We start from the raw sequence: 9,182 nt of genomic DNA, 5'->3' as shown, positions 1-9,182 counted from the left end.
TGCTTCTCCAGCCCACTTTATAAAGCCCATGAGCTCTATAAAGTGAGAACAATTAACCAGATTAAAGGCCTGGAGTCTAAAACATATGAAGAATGTTTGGCCAGTCTAGAGAAAAGAAGAATTAGGGGTGACATGATAGCAGGATTCCAGTATTTGAGGGGCTGCCACAAAGAAAAGGGGGTCAAATTATTCTCCAAAGCACCAGAGAAACAATGGATGAAAACTAATCAAAGAGAGAAGCAACCTGGAATTAAGGAAAAATTTCCTAAGAGTGAGGACAATTATCTAATCTATTTTATCAGCCATGGTGGCACAGTGGTTAGAATGCAAATGTGGGAATGGAGATTTTGCAGTATCCTTCCCCTGCCATGCCCACCAAGCCATGCCCACAGAACCGGTAGTAAAAAAAAATTGGATTTCACCATTGCTCTGCTCCAATTAAAAACTCCGAGACAAGCATTTTCTCAAAGTTCAATTTATTAGAGTAGGTATACTGGCACATCTTGGGAAAACCCGAATCTGAGAGGTCCGGGTTTTCCCTCATTAAATCAAAACCCCCCAAACCATCCCCTCACTCCTCAGTCGATCCCCATCCATCCTATCTTGAGGCAGCACTCCGGCCGCTCCTTCTCCAGATGCAGGCTTGTCCTGACCTTGATCGACAGGAAGAATGCTATTTTGTCTACATACAAACCCTCAATTAAATCTCCCCTCCTACTTTCCCACACAGGAGAAGGTGGCAGCTTGGAAGCTTCCGGCCTAATATGGCTTCCAAAGCTGACAGCAGTATTTGCAGGCTAATTCTGCCGAATGCCATGAGTTCGATCTTGACCGACTCAAGGTTGACTCAGCCTTCCATCCTTTTGAGGTTGGTAAAAGGAGGACCCAGATTGTTTGGGGCAAGAGGCTGACTCTGTAAACCGCTTAGAGAGGGCAGTAAAGCTTTATGAAGTGGTATGTACGTGCTATTGCTATATTCTACATGGTTCCTCATTAAGATTAGATTCTTCTGTTCAGGCAGCCATTCTTGGTCAGGGGGCCTTCAAATCCTGTGAGCACCCCGAGTTGCTTCCTGGTGAAGTGGGTGGGGGGACTTTTGAGTGGCTCCTGCCCACCTGGGCTGCCATGTCCTGAATGGGCTCCATGCCCTGAAATTCCAAGTGCACCCCCTGCCCCAAAGAGAGAGGACCACCACTCCAGATCCTCCCGGCTGTCTGGTCCTACCCAGCCAGGAGCCAAGGGGTCGTCCTGCATGGGGCAGCTGCAAAGGCGCGTCTGGCTGCTGACCACATCTTCATGCCAGAAGAGAAAATCATATTTGGCTGCAAGGATTTATTTTTATTTATTTTATTGGGTTTTTTTTAGGGGAGAAACCCCCCTCTTTTCCTCCCCCTCCTTCCAATGCTCCACAGGTGCCTCAGGGCTACAGATCTTCGTGCACAGGGTGCTGGCTAAGATTCATATCTTTTTATTTTTATTTTTAATCCTGTGGGAACCTGGCGCCTTCCTTCGGCAGGCAAACGATTCCTCTCGTTTCCCAAGCTTGGAGAATTTTACCTGGGAGGCAAGAAAAATAGGAGTTGCCCTGCCCTTCTGGGCCTCTGCCAAAAGATCACAAGAGGCCCAATCTGGAAGAGGTTTCAGAAGCTGGTTTGCAATGCGAGTCTCTTGGCCAAGGTGGTTGTGATATTCCCGATTGCTGGGCTGCAGAAAGCCTTCTCCAGGGGAGCATGGTTGTTCTGGGCCCCTTGAGGGTCCCCACTAGCCATCACCTGGCCATCTCACCTAGTAAAGCTCTGTGTCAGCGTTCCAAGCAATCCTAAATTACATTAACAGAGGGATACAATCAAGGGAGGTACTAACACCACTCTATAAAGCCTTAGTAAGACCACGCCTAGAGTACTGCATCCAGTTTTGGTCCCCACACTATAAAAAAGAGGTTGAGACTCTAGAAAGAGTTCAGAGAAGAGCAACCAGGAGGATTAGAGGACTGGAGGCTAAAACATACAATGAACGGTTGCAGGAACTGGGCATGGTTAGTCTAGTGAAGAGAAGGACCAGGGGAGACAGGATAGCATCTTCCAATATTTGAGGGGTTGCCACAGAGAGGAGGGGGTCAAGCTATTTTCTAAGGCACCTGAAGGCCAGACAAGGAATAATGGATGGAAACTGATCAAGGAGAGATTCAACCTAGAAAATAAGGAGAAATTTTCTGACAGTGAGAAGAACCAACCAGTGGAACAGAAGCTGCTGTCGGAAGTTGTGGGAGCTTCATCCTTGGAAGCTTTCAAGAAGAGACTGGACTGCCATCGGTCAGAAATGGTATAGGGTCTCCTGCTTGGGCGGGGAATTGGACTAGATGTCCTACAAGGTCCCTTCCAACTCTCTTAATCTGTCAATCTGAGTAACACACCCATCAAAAGCAGAACTCCGAGGCTAGTAGATTCCCCAAAGAACATGTTTATTGACTGCATCAAATTGGCACAGCTCGTGAAAAACCAACTCTGACGTTTCAGAGTTTTAAAGTGGTGTTCAGGTTCCTTGTGTCACTCCCTCCTTCTCCCAACTGCCACCAGTTGAGATGACTTTGGTTCCCACAAGAAAGCTTTTCGTTTTGTCTGCGGGTGGGCTATCTGCCCCCCTCCCTTCGGAGAGTTCGTGACAACTATGAGGCTGCAGAAAATGGCTTCAGCCAGGTTGGATTCAGAGTTGTCACACTGCATCTTGGCAGGCACCATGGCGTCCCAAGGAGTCTGAAATCAGCCTCTCTCCTGCGTGGCATCTTCTGGGACCCTTTCTGGAGAGCATCATCTCAACCTGGGATTAGGTGAGCCTTGGCCCTCCTGACCCATCACAAGGCCTTCCAAGTTTGGTTTCTGTCCAGGCCTGGGACTCCCAGCTTTGTGGATGGTTATTTTACCAACCTTGGTAGAATGTGTTTTTATAGTATGGATTTGATTTGATTTGTTCTTATCTATATTTTATCATTTTATACATTTTATACATTTTATCTATTTTAATATTTTACTATTTTACATATTTATTTTATAGGGATGCGGTGGTTCAGTGGCTAAGACGCTGAGTTTGTCGATCGAATGGTTGGCAGTTCAGCAGTTCGAATCCCTAGTGCTGCGTAACGGGGTGAACTCCCGTGACTTGTCCCAGTTTCTGCCAACCTAGCAATTCGAAAGCAGGTGAAAAATACAAGTAGAAAAATAGGGACCACCTTTGGTGGGAAGGGAACAGCGTTCCGTGCGCCTTTGGCGTTGAGTCATGCCGGCCACATGGCCACAGAGACGTCTTCGGACAGCGCTGGCTCTTCGGCTTTGAAACAGAGATGAGCACCGCCCCCTAGAGCCAGGAACGACTAGCACATATGTGCGAGGGGAACCTTTATCTTATTTTACCAATGCTGCCCAGAGTCACCTATGTGGGGTGGATGGTGATATAAATTAATAAATCAAATCAAACCAACAGTAAATAAATAAATCTTGGCTGTATTTTCTAAGCAGAGTTCTGAAGTGTTTTTCCGGCTCCTACATTCTCTGTCAGATTTCTGCATGAAGGTTGGCAGGGAAGGTCCTCTTGACCCACTGGTGCCAGGGCCCATCTGTTGGGCACAGGGAAAGGCCCTTTGTCTGCGTTGGCTCTCAGGTTACGGAAGGCACATCCCGGCTGGTGTGTTGAGACCTGCTCGTCCCGCTCTGAGAAAAGGACTTAAGCCTTTCCTCAAACAAGTCTTTTGATTGGAACAAGAATAAGCCTCGTTCTTGTTACCAGCTTTGAATGGCTTGCTTTTTTGCCAACTGTGGTTAGAAAGGCGCGGTCTACTTTGATATAGTAAATAATATTTACTGGAGAATAAAGTGGACCTGGAAGGCAGAGGAGGCCTCCACAGGCTGTTCCAGGGAGACCAATGCCAGCCCAGCATTTTGGACTACAGTGCCCATCCACCCACCGACAACAAGGAACCGATGGCAACTGAAGTTTAGTGCTTCTGCTGCCACATATTTTCTCGCTCAGCTCCCAAAAGAGAGGAATCAATGAAATGAATTCAGTTTTAACACTCCTGCTTGTGCTGGGCTTAAAACAGGAATGGTTATGCTTTAAGATGCAAAGTCTTCACACAGAATCAGAATCAGAATAGAGCGGGAAGGGACCTTGAAGGTCTCCAGGCCTTTGATCTTCTTAGTTGCTCTTCTCTGAACTTTTTCCAAAGTCTCAACATCTTTTCTGTAGTGTGGCGACCAAAAGTGGTTGCAGCATTCCAGTGGCCTTACTAAGGTTGTTATAAAGTGGCACGAATAGAATAGAATAGAATAGAATAGAATTCTTTATTGGCCAAGTGTGATTGGACACGCAAGGAATTTGTCTTTGGTGCATACTTCACGTGATCTTGATTCTATGCCTCTGTTTATACAACGCAGGATTGTATCAGCTTTTTCTGGCTGCTGCTGCACACGGCTGGCTCATATTCAAGTGATCGTCCACTAGGAGTCCAAGGTGCCTCTCACGGTTACGGTTTTTGAGCCAGGTGTCGCCTAATCTGTAGTTATACCTTTGATTTTTTTCCCCTACCTAAATGTAAAATTCCAGAGAGCTCTCTTGTGGGAAAGGAAACCCTCTCCATCCACTATGGCAGAGACAAGGTGCTCCTTCAGTTGCATCTCCAGAGATGCTCACGAGGCCACACGTCTCAGCCAAGCAGAGCTGTAGGGCATCCGTGGCCCAAAGTGCATGTGGCTATTCAGTGTCCCCCAGATTAAGCCGGCCTAATCTGTTCAGCCAATGGGAGGGGGAGGGCATCTCCTCTCCCATGTAAGTGCCCATTGCCCTGCTTGGCATGGTGGGGGCAGAGCTGGGATGCCAATGCATCGTTTCCTGAAGCTGCAAAATGACTTGAGCTGCTTCAAGGAAGGAACAGCACTCTCCCCTCCCCACATACTGCTGCCCCCCTTCATGAGACAGGTTGCATCATCTGCTTTGGCGGTTATCCTTCAGGCCTTGACGTGTCGGGAGTTTTAAAAATCTCACGAGTATTTTATTACTTTGGGGGGGGTGGAAGGAAGAGGGAAAGAAATAAAACATAAATATGCAAAGAAGTCGTGTTCAGGATGACTCATGAGTTGCTGATGGGCACAGCTGTCTGGAGGGCTCACCTGCGTAGCCCAGCTGTGTGAGCATCCATGGAGGGGGGGTCACCCTGCCCCACTGCCCTGCATTGCAGCCTTAGGGTTTGCTGAGGGAGCCTCGGGGTGCCTCGGGGTGCGGAAAGGGCTGGGTTCGTTCTGTTTAGGTGGGAGACTTCAGAGCGTTTCAGGCAGAGGTGGTATTCAGCCAGTTCGGACAAATTGTTATGTTTTTGACGCTGCACGCATATGTGGATGGCGTGCACAAGCGAATTGCCGTGTTTTGTGATGCCGCTTGCATGCATGCGTGGATGGTGCGTGCACGAGCGAAGCAAGCGTGCACATTCACATTTCCGGTGCTAGGCGGACCGGTTGCTCCAGTATTTGAAGCCCATCTCTGGTTTCAGGGAACCGCAAAAGGTCCAGGACTCTGCGGAAGCTGGCCTCACCATGAGGCAGGCCTGTACAAGAGGCTTATCTGTGGTAAGCCGAACCATAGCCACGGGCCACGGTTTAGGAAGCATCGTGGCATCATCTTCGGCAAACGATGCATGCGGCATTGGGCAGAGCATGGCAGATGCAGGAGATTGGGGCCCCCAGAGGGCTGTAGTACATCTGAGGGAGCCACTTTGTACGGCTGGCTTAATCATTGCAACTGCTTTGTGGGGGGGGCTGTTTCATGTTTTTAAAAAGACTTTGGCCTTTCAGTTCAGGTGACAACAGTCAGATGGATCCCAAAGGGAACAGCTCCCAAAAACTTCCAAAACATTCCTGCCATGCGACTGAAAAGACATTTTCTTAAATACCTGCTTAATAACCACTTTACAAAACCCTTAGTAAGGCCACACCTGGAATACTGCAGCCAATTTTGGTCACCATACTACAAAACAGATGTTGAGACTTTGGAAAAAGTCCAGGGAAGAGCAACTAAGATGATCAAAGGCCTGGAGACTAAACCATATGAAAAACGGCTGCAGGATTTGGGTCTGGCTAATCTAGGGAAGAGAAGGACCAGGGGAGACATGATAGCAGGATTCCAGTATTTGAGGGGCTGCCACAAAGAAAAGGGGGTCAAATTATTCTCCAAAGCACCAGAGAAACAATGGATGAAAACTAATCAAAGAGAGAAGCAACCTGGAATTAAGGAAAAATTTCCTAAGAGTGAGGACAATTAACCAGTGGAACAACTTGCCACCAGAAATTGTGGATGCTCCATCACTGGAGGTTTTTAAGAAGAGACTGGATAGTCACTTGTCTGAGATGGTAAAGGTTCTCCTGCTTGAGCAAGGCTGGACTAGAAGACCTCTAAGGTCTCTTCCAGCTTCTATTCTGTTCTGTTCTATTCTATTCGAAATACATCATGTAATCTTAACTATGTATTTTGAATTTCCATCAAACATCAGTTAAAAAGAAATGTAGCGTTTATCTTGATCTTTGGGGAGGGCCGTTCCTGGCATGCAAAGACCAAGTGGAGACTCAGACAAGGTTGTGTGCACGTAACACACAAATACACACACAGGAACCCAAGGAATGCCTCGTTGGATGGGGGCCTTCTGCAAACGAAGGCCCCCATCCACAGTGGCCAACCCTCTGCAGGAAGCCCAGGTGTCTAGAAGATGGTCTTGAGAGCGCCTCCCACTGCCATCCAGGTGAAGGTCCTTCTTCCCCAGGATTTCCTCCCACCTTTACCTGAAGCCGGCCCAGCTGGCAGCCAGCATCACATCTCAGGGTAAAATCCATAAGAATCTGAACACTTACAAACTCACTTAACACACTTCTCACTTAGCAAGATAAATTCTGGGCTCAACTGTGGTCGTAAGTGTAGCGCTACCTGTACAAGTAGTCCTTGACTTACAACAATTGCTTCAGTTTGAAGTTACAATGGCACTGAAAAAAACTTATGGCCAGTCCTTTATCATCGTAGCATCCACAGGATCGTACGAATTCAGAGTGTTGGCAACTGGCGTGCACTTACAACGGTTGCGACGTCCCGGGTCATGTGACCTTCCCGGCTGGCTTCCGGCCAGCAAAGTCAATGGGGAAAGCTGGATTCAATTAACGACTGCCTGATTCACTTAACAACTGTAGTGATTTGCTTAACTGCTGCGGTAAAACTGGGCATGTCTCATCGAACAACGGTCTTGCTTAGCAAGAGAAATGCTGGTCCCAACTGCATAAATTGAGGATTACCTGTAGGCTGATTTCTCTCAATCGCCACTCTGTTTCTGACTTGCAAGCTAATCTGGGCTCATCCAGCCTGGCTACATTGAGTCTCCCCTGCGCTTGGTGCCGGACCAAAGATGGGCTTTCGGGGGGCCCGGAGACCACCTGTGCTTCGTTGTGGCTGCAGGCTGATGCGCCTCCCTGGGTTTCGATCACTCGCCTGGCCTACAGCCAGCTTGCTCTTGCGGCCTGCAGGCAAAGGCACACCCCACTGTGGCAGCCGGGAACGGCAGGGGAGCAGGCAGGGAGGACGCCTGGCGAGAGGCTGCCCGGCCGGTCTGCTTGGTGTTTGCATGCGGGCACGAGTCCTTCGCGAGGCAGTGCTTAGTGCAAAAGCCTGGTCTTTCTTTCTTTCCTTCCTTCCTCTGATGGATGATATCATGTTCAGTGCAAAACCCTCGTTCTTTCTCTTTCTTTCTTTCTTTCTTTCTTTCTTTCTTTCTTTCTTTCTTTCTTTCTTTCTTTCTTTCTTTCTCTTTCTCTTTTCCTTCCTTCCTTCCCTCCTTCCTTCCTCCCTCCCTCCCTCCCTCCCTGCAGCACTTGGGCCTTATGGCACCAACCTGGCCAGGTGCTGAGCTCTTGCAGGTGGGCCAGATCCTGAGACAGGTGCCAGCCAGAAAGGAGCTGTTCCCCTCCGGCGAAGCGACAGGTGCTGACGGGGGCTTGTTCCAGCCCAGACAGCATCTCGTGCTGGGGGTCCCACTGAAAAGCCCCTCCGATTTTCCTGTGTGGTGGCTCTGTCTCCAAACCGCTGTCTGATAGCTTCAAGCGTTGGAAGAGCAGATCCCGTCTGTCAAGCCAGGATTGCACCAGAAAATAACAGCCACCTGCCATTGCTCTGACTTTGAACTTTGGGGGGGGGAGGGGGATATTCCCCAATGACCAAGAGATTCTCTGGAATGTGCTGACAGGGCAAAAGCCGGCCTTGCCACAGCCCCCTCCCTTTTGCCAGGGCACTTGGGTTGCGTCATGCAAAAGGAGAAGCCGCATCTCCAACATCCTGTGTGCGAACCTCACACTTCCTGGGAGGGATGAGAGAGAAGAGAGGGAGGGGTCTTGGACAGACCTCCCCAAACTGGAGTCCTGCAAAAATGGTGCTTTCCAAGAGGGGAAGGAATTTGGGCACTGGCACCCCAGGGCTGAGTTGCAGGGCCCACATCCCCCACATCTGTCCCCATCTGATGCTGCAGATGAGGCTTGGAAGGGACCTGGGTGGTCTCTGAGTTGCCTCAACCTCCCCAATGCCCCCCAGAATAACCCTCTTTGGCAGGAGCAATGTGGTTGAGGCTGGCATCCACAAGCTCAGAATAGAATAGAATAGAATAGAATAGAATAGAATAGAGTAGAGTAGAGTAGAGTAGAGTAGAGTAGAGTAGAGTAGAGTAGAGTAGAGTAGAGTAGAGTAGAGTAGAGTAGAGTAGAAATAGAAATAGAAATAGAAATAGAAATAGAAATAGAAATAGAAATAGAAATAGAAATAGAAGTAGAAACAGAATTCTTTATTGGCCAAGTGTGATTTCTCTTCGGTGCATAAGCTCTCAGTGTACATAAAAGCTATAAGTAATGAATCATGATCATAGAGATCATAAACGCATTCATCATGAATCATGAGACACAACGCTTAGTGATAGTCATGGGATACTAAATAAGCAATCAAACTCATACTAGGAAATTAAATAAAACAATATGAATTGTAAGATACAAGCAACAAGGTTATAGCCATAAGTAAAAAAGGAGATAGGTAGTAGGAAGGATGAGAAGAATTGCAGTAATACAGCATTAGTAAATAGTTTGACAGTATTGTGGGAATTAGTTGTTTAGTAGAGTGGT

This window comes from Pituophis catenifer, unplaced genomic scaffold (genome assembly GCF_029215685.1).
Source record: "Pituophis catenifer annectens isolate HBS135680 unplaced genomic scaffold, rPitCat1.0.hap2 SCAF_17, whole genome shotgun sequence".
NCBI classification, from domain to species: domain Eukaryota; kingdom Metazoa; phylum Chordata; class Lepidosauria; order Squamata; family Colubridae; genus Pituophis; species Pituophis catenifer.
Note: the sequence above shows the minus strand (reverse complement) of the source record.